This window comes from Balaenoptera borealis (genome assembly GCF_965194805.1).
Source record: "Balaenoptera borealis genome assembly, chromosome: 16".
NCBI lineage: Eukaryota > Metazoa > Chordata > Mammalia > Artiodactyla > Balaenopteridae > Balaenoptera > Balaenoptera borealis.
The window spans coordinates 7,038,486-7,051,987 of record NC_138872.1 but is presented as its reverse complement, the minus strand read 5'-3'; the positions used below and the strand labels follow the sequence as shown (position 1 = coordinate 7,051,987).

The following is a 13,502-nucleotide window of genomic DNA, read 5'->3' as shown; positions in this document are numbered from 1 at the left end:
TATATATCAGAAGGAGATGAACCCTTTGGATTTTCCACCATATGCCAGATGTCTAGATACATTATCACTTAATTTAATTATTGCAGCAGACCAGGTTCATCCTAAGCCACAGTTAGTCATAAGGAAGCTGAGTCCTAGGAGGTTATGTAAAGCCCAAGATGGCATAGCCCAAGAGTAGTAGATTCCAGGGCTCTCTGGCTCTAAACATGATGTGCACTTTTTACTGCATCAACCTGGAAACCACATAACAAGATCATTAGAAAAGTTGGGTTTGTGTTTTGGCTCTGCTGCCATTTATTAGCTGCGTGATCTTGAACAAGTCCTGAAACTTCCCTCAACTTCAGTTTCTTCATCTATAAAAGAGGAATAATAATAATAACAACAACTACATGTCAAATTGTGATAAGATTTAAGTATGTTATCATATATAAAGCAGTGAAGTGTCTGGCAATACAGACATTCAATAAATGCTAGTTATTATTATTACGATTAATCTTAATAACACTTGTGGATAATATCTTCTATTAGACTCTCGAAATGGAAGTTGTAGAAACAGTGGGAGAGGAGAAATTTGGGAGGAATTGGCAAGGATATTCCCTGGAAAATGAAGCAAAAATTGCAAGCTAAGCAAATAGCTAAAACAATTTTGAGAGAGATAAGGGAGAATTTTATAAATGAACCTGCACTACCTTTTTTTAATTTCTTTCCCTTTATTCTTATTCACTCCTTCAACCAATATTATTGAGTGCTCACTATCTGCCAGACCCTTTTCTGGATATCGAAGATTCAGGGTGAAAAGACAAATAAGATTTCATCCCAGAAGGAACTTACATTCTAGAGGAGAACATCAATAAGAAAGTAAATAAATTAACAAGATAGTTTCGGTTCGTGATGGGGCTATGGAGGAAATAAAAAGAATGCAGTAGAGGAAGTCTGTGGGAAAAATGACTATTTCGACAGATTCAGGGAAGAAAAGGCCTCATAGGGGAGATGAGATTTGAGAAAGACAAGAAGGAGTTTGACATGTGACAATCTGGGGACAGAGCAAGAGAAGTAGAAGAAGGAACAGCAAGTGGACCAGCCAGGGGAGGTAAGGATCTTAGGATATTTGAGAAACGGTCAAAGTGGTGATCCGGGACCAGAACTCAGAGCTGAATAGAGAGAATGACTGCCTTAGGTCAGGGGTGGAGAAACAGACCCTGAGAGGGAGATTTGCTTGCAGGAAGCCCCTGAGGGCACCACCTGGGGGAGAAGCGTAGGAAGCAGCACCGAGCAGAGAGAGAAGCTGAGCTACAATGTGGTTGCAACACAGGCCTCAGCCAACCCCCCGAGCTGCACTGATCCCGGATGTCCCAGCCGAGCTGGGGTACCTTTGGTCAATGAAGCTAGACCTTTATGCCTGCCCCCCTCCTTCATTGGCCAGCTACCCCAAGAAAGGGGAGGGTCATGAACTTGTGCAAAGTGATTCTCTTCAACTGAAGGTAATTTCCAGATAAGACATCACCGAGAGCCGGGGGCCCCCAACACGCCTAGCCGCTGGGGAAATGAGCACCTCAGTCCTGGAAGAGGGATCTGAGTGACGTGACAGCATCCACTGCAATGACCGCACAATTTATCACTCAAACTGGGATTGTTCTGAAAGCGAAAGGGGTTCTTATTCATAATTGAGCAGGGGAAGTAGTCATTTCTCAGGGGTGTCCCAGATAAGCAGAGATACAATCATAGGCTGGAGTAGACAGACTGGATTTTTTTCTCCATGCTGTCAGAGGCAAGTTACTCAAAATGTATGTGCCTACTAGGCCTCGGAACACGCTGAGAAGCCCCAGATCTATTCCCTCAGAAGATCTAGCCACAGATCTCTCAAAAAGAAAATAACTTCACACAGGACTGGGCATTGTTGCCGCTGCCACCTCTAACTTTCTTTGGCTGAGTTTGTGCCAGGGTTCTCCTGGGCACCACTGCTTCTACGGCCTCCGATTGCCTTGATGCCTCTCGTATTGAATATCAATACCGCAGTGGATTTCACAACCACTAAACTGATTTAAAGACGAAGTGGAAACAGTTCGATATCAGCAGAGATGTTAAAATTACATATTCCAAGGCTCTGTGCCTTAAGAGAAAAGTGAATAAAGTCTTCAAATTCCCAGGAGAAGACTAAGGGCAAAGGGTAAAGGAGTGGGAGAGAAAGATTACAGGGCGTGTGGGCCCAGGGCGAGCAATTTCCCCAGTGCTGGGAATCAACACCACAGGCAGCGTTTACTCACAAGCTAAAGTGGATTTGAAAACAGGATTATCACCCTCTCCCAGATGCTGGCTAGTGGTGTGGATAAGTCGATTCACAGATGGTAGCTAACAGCCTATGAGGATGGAGATGGAGAACGGTGCCCCCATGGTAGGGGGCTCTCAATCGTGGGTCCATAGACCTCAGAAGGAGTGCAGAGATAGAATTCAGGGAACCTGTAAACGTCAGTGCAAAACAAACCCATACCTTTATTTTTGTTATCTCTGATTTCAATTTATTATTCCTCGCAGTTAGGAATGTGGGCAACAAACCACAGTAGAATAAAGGCACCTATGACTCTGCCTTTGGAATGGAAATCACTGCTGTGGTAGTATCACAACATAGTTCTTGCAGATACCTCAACATAGCTTTTACTCTCATCACTATTTTTCAATTATAATAGTTATTAGACCTACTACTAGGTCTTGTTTTTCAGTGTGTTAATAAAATAAATATGTCAGCATATTATAAATGTGGTGGCTTAAATATTTTGATAATTATGTCTTAACATGAATGATTTTTGTTTGTAACCCTCTGTATTTATGATATGCACTTAAAATCCTTACTCTGAGAGGGTATTCTTTGATTTCACCAGTCTACCAAGGGGTCCACGGAACACATATTGGTAAGAGCCCGGCCCTATATGCCTATGGTAGGGGATATGGCCCTACATCTTTGCTTAGTATCAGGCTCAGTTTTCAGTCCACAACCCAAGTGGACAAGAATTATCACATTTCTTTGTCTTCTTTGAATCAAATGTTGATGTTGGCTACAGTCTAAATCTGCAGAAGGAGTTTTGTATTCCCCTCTCCTGGGAGGTCCCCTAATATAATGGAGATGGGGTACAGGGAGATGCAATAGCTGGTGATATAGTTCTACTCACACAGACTCATTTTAAACAGCCCTCAATTTCAAAATGTGTGGTGGGTGTGGAGGGTGGTAATGACGGGGAAGTTAGAAGGTGAACATGAGGCAGTTCACTGGGTCTCTTATATTCTGAGGTCTACAGAAATGGACTGACTTCTGACTAACTTAGGAAAATAACAAGAAACGTCCCTTAAAAGACAGGAAATTGTGTTTTATCCTAGAGGGAACTGGCCGCCCCTTCTTGGTGTTATCTCTGGGTGTTACCCAAGGCCTCTCATCAGTAAGGCAGGTGCCGCCAGGGGTTATACAGAACCAGTTTCAAATGTACACTCTTGCAGTCATGTATCACAATGTTCACGGCAGCTCTATTTACAATAGCCAGGACATGGAAGCAACCTAAGTGTCCATCGACAGACGAATGGATAAAGAAGATGTGGCACATATATACAATGGAATGTTACTCAGCCATAACAAGAAACGAAATTGAGTTATTTGTAGTGAGGTGGATGGACCTAGAGTCTGTCATACAGAGTGAAGTAAGTCAGAAAGAGAAAAACAAATACAGTATGCTAACACATAAAAAAAAAAAAAAGGTCATGAAGAACCTAAGGGCAGGACAGGAATCTAGATGCAGACGTAGAGAATGGACCTGAGGACACGGGGAGTGGGAAGGGTAAGCTGGGACGAAGTGAGAGAGTGGCATGGACATATATACACTACCAAATGTAAAATAGATAGCTAGTGGGAAGCAGCCACATAGCACAGGGAGATCAGCTCGGTGCTTTGTGACCACCTAGAGGGGTGGGATAGGGAGGGAGGGAGGGAGGGAGATACAAGAAGGAAGAGATATGGGGATATATGTATATGTATAACTGATTCACTTTGTTATAAAGCAGAAACTAACACACCATTGTAAAGCAGTTATACTACAATAAAGATGTTAAAAAAAAACAAAAACAGAATCAAATGTACATTCTTTCAACCAAGATGACTCAGATACTTCAGCCATTTAAAATTCTTCTCACCCACTTCAAGGAACAAAGTCTACTTCTTCTGTTACTATGACATCATCTCTAAAAAAACCCCACTCTTTCAGAATCAATTTAACTCATTGTTCCTAAATATTCAAGTTCTGTCAGTATACAGCCCAAACATCCCTTTGAAACAATTTTACTTTTGACCATATGGCATGCTAATGGCCTTTTGAAGCCAGCACCTGTGGGAAGTTAAAATGAAATTCCCTTTCAGGGACTGAAGGTTGTCTGGTACTGTCCCCTGGAAATCAACTTAGATGTGATCTTCCTGTTTCAGGGACATGAAAATGTCCTGGACCATTTGCAGCGCTAAAGTATCATCCTGGTTTATCCTGGTGCCCTGGTATAGTGTCCCCTTTCATCTTCAAACGTGTCCTCGTTTGGATGATGAATTTCATGATCTTCCTGGTCATCAGTCAATACAGTTATGGCTTGATGCCCCCCTCCCCATCTGCCTGGGCCTCCCAGGTACAAGGGCTTTGGTTGTCCAGTTTTCCACCCTCCTACCCCAGGAAAGCCATCTCCCCACCTCCCCAGAGGTCTCGATGCCTTACGCAGGACTCCGCCACCAAGTTCTAAAGGGCTCTGCTTTCCTGGCTGCGCTGCAGAATTCCTTCTTACCCTTCTCTACTCTTCCTGGCCTCCAAGTATAACCTCTTCCAAGGGTTACTGTTTTAATATTAATACATGGAGGAAAGAAAATAAATGGCAGATAGCTGTTGGTTTTGATACCGTGAAACATAAGCTTCCACTGAGGCAAAGGGGCACAAAAAGACCTCTGTATGGAAAAAATAAAGACCTTGGAATGTGTAAAAGAAGATTACTAGATGTCCTTTCAATGAAATGCTGGAGGCCCTCCAGGGATTGTTTTGTCTTATGGGAGTGTGTGCCTTTTTTTTTTTTTCTTTTTTGACTAGGCTATTTTATAACTCTGCAGAAATAGAAGCTAACGTATAGAAAACTGATGGTAATGCAAACATTGCTTGTCCATACACATGCAAACACAGAGAAGAGGAAAATCCCCCTCCCCACTGTAGAAAAATCCAGTTTTCACCTATCTGTAAATTTGTTTCAGCATTCCTAATCTATAAAAGTATCATACCTTGGATTCTCCTTTGAAGCAGTTGTAAAACCTTATTGGTGCTCTCATTAATGAGCTAAGTAAAATATCTGGCAGATGTTCATTTTACATCTATATGGAAGTCATGATTTTACCTTTTTTTGAAAATTATCCTTTATCACCTGGTTGCCTGCTTGAAACAAATCAGCAGAAAGAGGAAAATAAAGGGAGGAGAGACACAGGTTAATAGCTCAATAAAGGACTTCCCTGGTGGCACAGTGGTTAAGAATCCACCTGCCAATGCAGGGGACACAGATCCAAGCCCTGGTCCGGGAAGATGCCACATGCTGCGGAGCAACTAAGCCCGTGTGCCACAACTACGGAGCCTGTGCTCTAGAGCCCGCGTGCCACAACTACTGAGCCTGCGCTCTAGAGCCCGCGTGCCACAACTACTGAGCCTGCGCTCTAGAGCCCACATGCCACAACTACTGAAGCCCGCACGCCTAGAGCCCGTGCTCCGCAACAAGAGAAGCCACCGCCATGAGAAGCCCACGCACCGCAACGAAGTGTAGCCCCCGCTCGCCACAACTAGAGAAAGCCCGCGCACAGCAGTGAAGACCCAGCGCAGCCAAAGATAAATAAATTAATTAATTTTTAAAAATAGCTCAATAAAATATCTTGTCACACCTGCTTCTTTCCTCGTTCCATCACACATACAGTTTAGGAATGACTGTGATATCTATGTGATATGGCTTTGAACTTGAGACTTGGAATTCTATCTATTTACTTCTAGATTTTCCTTACTAGTCTTGAGGCTAATTCTTGTACTTTAAACTTGAACATAGCCCTCAGCAAGTCTAAGGATTCTTCCCTTGGTGGTCTACATTAGCATCATCCCCAGAGAGTAATTGTGAAGACCCTTTGTGTTCTTTTTGCATAAAAATGACAGGACTGAATAGAATTTGCATATACATTCATCTGCCATGCTTGAACTAAAATATTACCCTTCAAAATCCCAATTCAACCAATTTTGAGTGGCTGTCCAAAATCTGCTCCTGAGCCTGTCAGTACTCTTCTCAAATAACGTTCAAGTCCCCCCTCCTCCCCCAGTGCCCAAACAGTAGGTTCCAAACCACTTATTTTGAAGTATTCAAAGTCCTTTGGCATCTGGCTTACCCCATCCTATGACCCAGCACTGCCCTTGGTACACATAACTTATACAAAGGACCTATCATTTCCCAACTTAACAGGTGACTTTTGTGTCCCCTCCACCATGTTGTGCCCTCCACCCTGTGACTCCTTTTCTCTGCCTTATGAACTTTTGCTCACTCTGCAAATTGAGCTCTGATTCACCTGGCTGACCATCTCTATCACCCTTTCCTTCCCAGAAAAATTTAATGAACCTCTCATCTGTAATCTTATAACACTTTAGCCACATTGGGACATAGTTAGGATTGGCTACCACATTTGCAGGACCCCGTGCAGAACAAAAATATGGGGCCCCTTGTTCAAAATCATTAAGACTTTTAAGATGGCAACAGCAGGACCTCAGGAATTCTGGCCTTAGCTTCCCCGTCTCTGGGACATTTTTGCCAAATTTTGGGAGATGGTATTCTTTCTGACCAGGGTAAGCAGTTAATTCAGTGGTTTTTTTTTATCAACAGGTTGTACTGGTGATATTTGGGGAGCCAGCCACTGACAAGCTGCCACCTCCTTTGGAAACCTCTCTGGATTAGTCCCAAGGGTAAGAAATCACTTTAAGGAGATCCCAGAGTTTTTCATTAGGTCCCACCGATATCAGGCATCAGTCTTTCTGAAACCTGAGTTAATGGTGAGCATATGTGAACCTGACTGAGCACCCTGAGGGCAGAAGACCTACTGGTATATCACAGGTCTGCCCCCTTCTCAGTAAACCTGCTCCATAATGGGTACTCAATTCATGAGTGTGAAAGGATGCTTAAGAAGGAATGAAGAGAAATAATATGGCATGGTACTAAAGACCTACGGGGGAAAAAAAAATGTGCCTCAGTAGAGAACAATGTAAAGTCTAAAGCAAACCCATTGAGGTTACGTGATTCTATGAGAATTATTTACAACTCTGTAAATTGGAGAGGACTGCTAGCAATGCAAAATAACTCTTAAGAACAGACACGCAAATCCTGTCCAGTAAAGGTCCAACTGACCTTCCACGCCCACTGCAGAAAAGGCTAGTGTTACCCCCATTGGCATCCTCATTTTACGATCTATAAATGTCTGGTATTTCTAGTTTCCTTTCAATCAGTTATACCATATGCCTGGCTCCCTCATTTAGTTACTGAGCTCACTAAAACTTTCAACACGCATACCTTTTTATATCTGTATGAACATCATGATTTTACCTTTTTAAAATTATCCTTTAAGATGGAACCTTAAAACAATGAACTCACAGAAACAGAGAACAGATTGGTAGTTGTCAGAGGTAGAGTTGGGGGGTGAGGGAAACGGATAAAGGTGGTCAAAAGGCACAGACTTCTAGCTATAAAATAAATAAGTTCTGGGGATGTAATGGACAGCATGGTGTTATAGTTAACAATACTGTATCGTATATTTAAAAGTTGCTAAGAGAGCAGATCTTTAAAATTCTCATCACAAGAAAAAATAACTGGTAAGTATGGGAGGTGACGGATGCTAAGTAAACTCATTGTGGTGATCATTTCACAATATATACACGCATCAAATCGTCACGTTCTGTGCCTTACACTCATACAGTGTTACATGTTAATTATATCTCAATAAAAATAGGAAAAAATAAATAAAATCATCCTTTGACAAGGTCTAATTCTGTTATAGCAAATACTATTGGGATTCAAAATGGAAGGAAAGAAAGGAGGGAGGGAGGGAAGAAGGGAGATGAAGACAGCCTCTTAATGTTCCCCTCAGCTTGACTAGACTTTAGAGGGGCTTCTTTTTGACCACAGTGGCCCTCTTAACCCCCCAAACCTCCCCTTTCTTAGAGCATTTACTTCAGAAAACCTGGCAATTGTAAAACCTTTCTCTGCCCCTTTGAGATGTCAATCTTCTCCCAGCCTCTTGCTGGTTTATGGCCCAGGAACGACTTTCCCAAGGACCTGGGGGGCATCCCTCTGAAGTGTAATCATCAAGAAAGGTAGGCTGAGTGAGATAAGCCAGTCAGAAATACTGCGTAATTCCTCATATAGGCGGTATCTAGGATGGTCAAACTCATGCAAGCAGACAGGAGAGGGGAGGTTGCCGGGGCTCTGGGACCCTGCTGCTCTACGGGTGTAACGTTTCAGTTATAGAACACGAGTAAGTTCTAGACATCTGTTGTACAACACTGTGCCTAGAGTTAAAAATACCGTGCTGCGCACTTACGATTTTGTTAAGAAATCTCAAATTAAGTGTTCTCACTAGAATTTTTTTTTAAAAAGAGAAAACAGAAAGAAGAAAGGATAAACAAAAACAATAGGGCCCCGATCTCCCAGTCTCTGTAGGAGGGTTGGAGCCCAACTTAGATAAGGACCAACTAGCAAATACAGATGACCTGATCGCATCGACCAACCTCACCCCAGCACTTAAGAGCTCTCCGACTTTTGTTTTTTAATGGTGTTGAGTTCAATCTCTCTCCCCTAACAGGACAGTCTTGAGTAAAGTCTTCCTTGCCTGTTTAACTCAGTCCAGTATACTCTCTCTTTGATAAGGGAGGGAGGAAGGCAATTGAAAAAAATTTGTTAAATCTTCAGCAACAAAATCCCAATACCATGTTTCAGACGACAACAGTGCATTACAGTGCAGTAATTAATTTGCAACTGGGGACCAGATCTTCAGGTCTGTGTAGGATCTGTGCTTTTGGCAGTCTCACCCATGTTTGAGTCTGTGCTCCACAGAACAGACTGAGCAGAAACATCAACGGGTAAGAGCCGTTCTCAATTGGCAAGTGTATTTTATTCCAAAGAAATCCCCCGGGCCAGATTGTTTGTGGCATTCGCTAACAGATATGCCAAGGGCCATACAACAGCTTTTCTTTGCCTCTGTGGTCTCTATGTCCAGAGGCAGGCAGAGGATGAAACATCCTGGGTTTCACTGACGGTCACAGATCTGCTTTGACAGGGAGCCCGTCTCAGGATTTGTGTTCTGGCCACGTGTGGGACCTAAGTGCACATTGGAAACGTGGCAGTGACTGCAAGCAACTCGGTCAAGTATTTACTCAATATTAGCTTGCAGTGAGTCCTTTCGTTAAGTAACAGGACAGGCAGCACTTTGCCTCAAAGAAGGAGAAAAACAAGTGTGAGCATGAAAACATTAGGAGTCAATTAAATGTTCTGATTTTTTAAATCACAAAGGATGTACACCGAACACTCAGAGTTAGAAATACCATTACCTTTGTCATCACTAAAGAAAAAAAAAAAGAGTGATCAGGTCAGCACTTTGGAGGTAAAATCACCTGAATCTAGTTTTATCTTTGCAAAGAGATAGGATGAAAGACATAAGTGGAAATTAATCTAAAGATCCAGATAAATTGATATTCAACTGAGTTAAACTCTTTTTTTTTTCCGAAGCAAATGATCTTTGGGAGAAAACTAAGATATTTTTATTTGGGTAGAAGATTTATTTATTCATTTATCCAATATGTATTGAGAGACTTATACGGCTAGGTGCCAGGATACAATATTTTTCTTAAATGATGCTGATTTACAGTGTAGCACGAAAGACAGCTATTAATAAAAAACTGTCACATGAATAAGTGTTTAAATACAAGCTGATGTAAGGCACTGCGAGAAAACAATTTGTCTCTGATAGCACACAGCAAAAGAGTTTGACCTCTGCCTCGGGCTTCCCCGAGAAAGTGAGTTTTTTTTTTTTTTTTTTTTTTTTTTTTAAACATCTTTATTGAAGTATAATTGCCTTACAATAGTGTGTTAGCTTCTGCTTTATAACAAAGTGAATCAGTTATACATATACAATATGTTCCCATTTCTCTTCCCTCTTGCATCTCCCTCCCTCCCACCCTCCCCATCCCACCCCTCTAGGTGGTCACAAAGCACCGAGCTGATCTCCCTGTGCTATGCGGCTGCTTCCCACTAGCTATCTATTTTACATTTGGTAGTGTATATATGTCCATGACACTCTCTTACCCTGTCACATCTCACCCCACCCCCTCCCCATATCCTGTTCATTGCAGCTCTATTTACAATAGCCAGGACCTGGAAGCAACCTAAATGTCCATCGACAGACGAATGGATAAAGAAGATGTGGCACATATATACAATGGAATATTACTCAGCCATAAAAAGAAATGAAATGGAGGTATTTGTAATGAGGTGGATGGAGTTAGAGTCTTGTCATACAGAGTGAAGTAAGTCAGAAAGAGAAAAACAAATACAGTATGCTAACACATATATACGGAATCTAAGGAAAAAAAAAAAAAAGAAGGCCAGAAAGTGAGTTTTAGTTGAAGATGAGAAGAATGACTACCAGTTCCCTAGGTGAAGGCGCAAGAGGTGGGGACGATGCTGGGAGATGGGGCGTGCATATGAAAAGTAAAACTGCTGAACTGCCAGACCCAGCAATGACTGACAGATCAGGTTAAGGCTTCTGATCTTCGGCCTAAGACAGGAAATCACGGAGGAGTTTCCAAAGGCTGTCTTTTGAACCTCTTACTCCACTAGCCCTATTTTGCCCTATTAGGTATAAAAAAGCTGTAAGAATATGTTGTACAACACAGGGAATATAGCCACTATTTTATAATAACTATAAATGGAGTATAACCTTTAAAAATGGTGAATCTAGACTGTACACCTGCAACTTACATAATATTGTACAGAAACCTTTAATTAAAAAAATAGTTCGCCAAAAAAAGACTCTTTTTTTAAAAAATTGAAGTGTAGTTGACTTACAGTGTTTCAGGGGTACAGCAAAGTGATTCAGCTATATATATATATATATAAAATACACACGTATATATAATCTATTCTTCTTCAGATTCTTTTCCATTATAGGTTATTACAAGATATTGAATATATTAGTTCCCTGTGCTATACAGTAGGTCCTTGCTGTTTATCCATTTTATATATAGTAGTGAAAAAGGCTGTCTTTTGTAAAGATCATCTTGGCTGCAGTTTGGAGACAGGTTCCAGAGTGGGTGCAGGACAGAGCATGCTGCCTGGAATCGAGGTTAATTGGAAGTTAATGACCTGGTCAGGTGAGAGACGCTGGCAGTTTAGACAGAGTAGGATGTACGGATCTGCAGAGAACTGAAGAGATCTGAGTGATACAGGGGGGATTTAAACTAGTCCCTATTAAACGAGTAGATCAAAGCAGATCAGAGCCCCTTCTAGCAACTGCACTGGTGATTAAAATGCACAACCACTGTAATTTTGTTACAGTGGGCATGTTGCTAACCATCTTATTGGCCACCTTTAGGAAGTGATGACTAAACAGCCAATTCCCAGCCTCCTTCTCCAAAATCGTGAAGTCATTCTTTAACTAAGACCAGAAAAGGCAGTTGTTGCCCATGATTATTCATCTCAGAATTTTCAATAAAACCATGTAAACAAAGCCCTTTTGCCCTGGGTCCGGGGCTGGATTCAGACTGGGCTTTACTCTGCAGAATTTCCACTGTGAAGGTACTAAAGTCAAGGTATTTGCTCTTGCAGCAGGAGGTATGGGTTTTTTCATTATCTGCTACAAGACAGGTTAAAGCTCTACATTCTGTTTGTCAAGGGTAGAAATGGCTCTAGTTCTGGAATCTTGTACCTTAATCCATGCATAATGAATTTTTATAAAGTTGACTAAGGGGTAGGACATTTTTCAGGGAAAAAAAAGCTGTTTAATTAAACATCATAAAGGGAAGTTGAGAACTCTCTACTATAAGTGGCAGTTAGGTGCCACGTGGTTTTTTTAATCTAGGTTGAACTAACAATTCTAAAGCCAGTGGGTTTTAAACATTAGCATGGGGGTCCTTTTCCAGAGATCCTGAGTCCAGATCTGGGATGGGACTACGGAGCCTTTTAAAACCCTCAGCTGAATTCAAGGAAATACCAGATGGTTCAAATAGGTCCAGTGACTCTATATGAAATATTGATAGAATACTTAGGATCATAGTCTCTGAAAACTGCATCAGCCAGAGCAGGTGTACATTTTTGTTTGTTTCACAGGGTTGCTGTAATTCATCCTTTCTAGAGATGGAGTGTTTTCTGAGGACTCTGACTTGTTTCCTTTGAAATTCTCCACACTGTTATGTACACTCCACTGACTTAACATATTCTCCTCCATAAACTTCAACCAGTTGTGGATACATTTCTGCACAGAAACATTTTTTACTTTGAATATAACCAACACTTCCTGCAGGGACTATGGTTTAGGAAAAGAGATGTTTTTAACTAAGAGAATTTCAAAACGGCAGCTAAATTAGTGTGTAGTAATCCCCACTTAACCTGTGGTCGACAGGAACATGCTGGGTCCTGCCTACACCCCAAAACAATGGTAACAAGGTTTTCTCGAGTGAAAAAGGGGGAACCCACAAAATTGATAATATTAACCATCTATAAGCATAAACTACCAGTTAGTTAGAAAATAACAAGTTAATGGATGGTAATCTAGTTGGACTTGTTAGAAATAATCTTTATGTCCTAAATGAAAGAAGATAATATAGAGCAGAGGTTAAAATCATGGTCCACACCCAAGCCACTGGCTGTGTGACTGGGTACTGGATAATTTCAAGCTTCACATCTTTTATTGGTAAAATATGAAATTAGACATAATTATATCTGACAAAATATCTGTGAAGATTAAATGAGATATTGATTACAATATCCTTAGACATTGCAAATTTCATTTGATTGTTTGGTATTTTTATTGTTTTGTATTGTTTTGACTTAAAGGTTAATAATATTAAAAAATCAGTATCTTTCCTATATACTCTTTTTAATCAATTAAATTTTGTTATAGAGAAGATTATATTTGCATATCAAATATCTAGGAATAAACATAATAAAAAATCCAAGGCTATCTAAGAAGAAACCACAAGGCTTTACTGAAGAAAGCTTAAGATGAAAGAAATTCAATATTGCAAATCTATGCATTCTTTCAAAATCAATAATTAATTTTACCAATATTAATTTAATAAGATTCCCATAAAGCCCTCACGATATTTTTTTAGAACTGGAGAGATTAATTCTAAAGTTCATCTGAAAGAGGAATTACAAGAGAAGCAGCAAAATTATTTTGATAAAGGAAAAGAACTTAACTTACTAGAAACATC

General features: G+C 40.9%; 1 protein-coding gene across 4 annotated transcripts in view; it reads right to left on the bottom strand.

Annotated features, from left to right (window-relative positions):
- CBLN4 (cerebellin 4 precursor) overlaps window positions 1-13,502 on the bottom strand; it is a 331,585-nt gene that overhangs the window by 110,688 nt on the left and 207,395 nt on the right. The gene's annotated exons all lie outside the window — the stretch shown is intronic.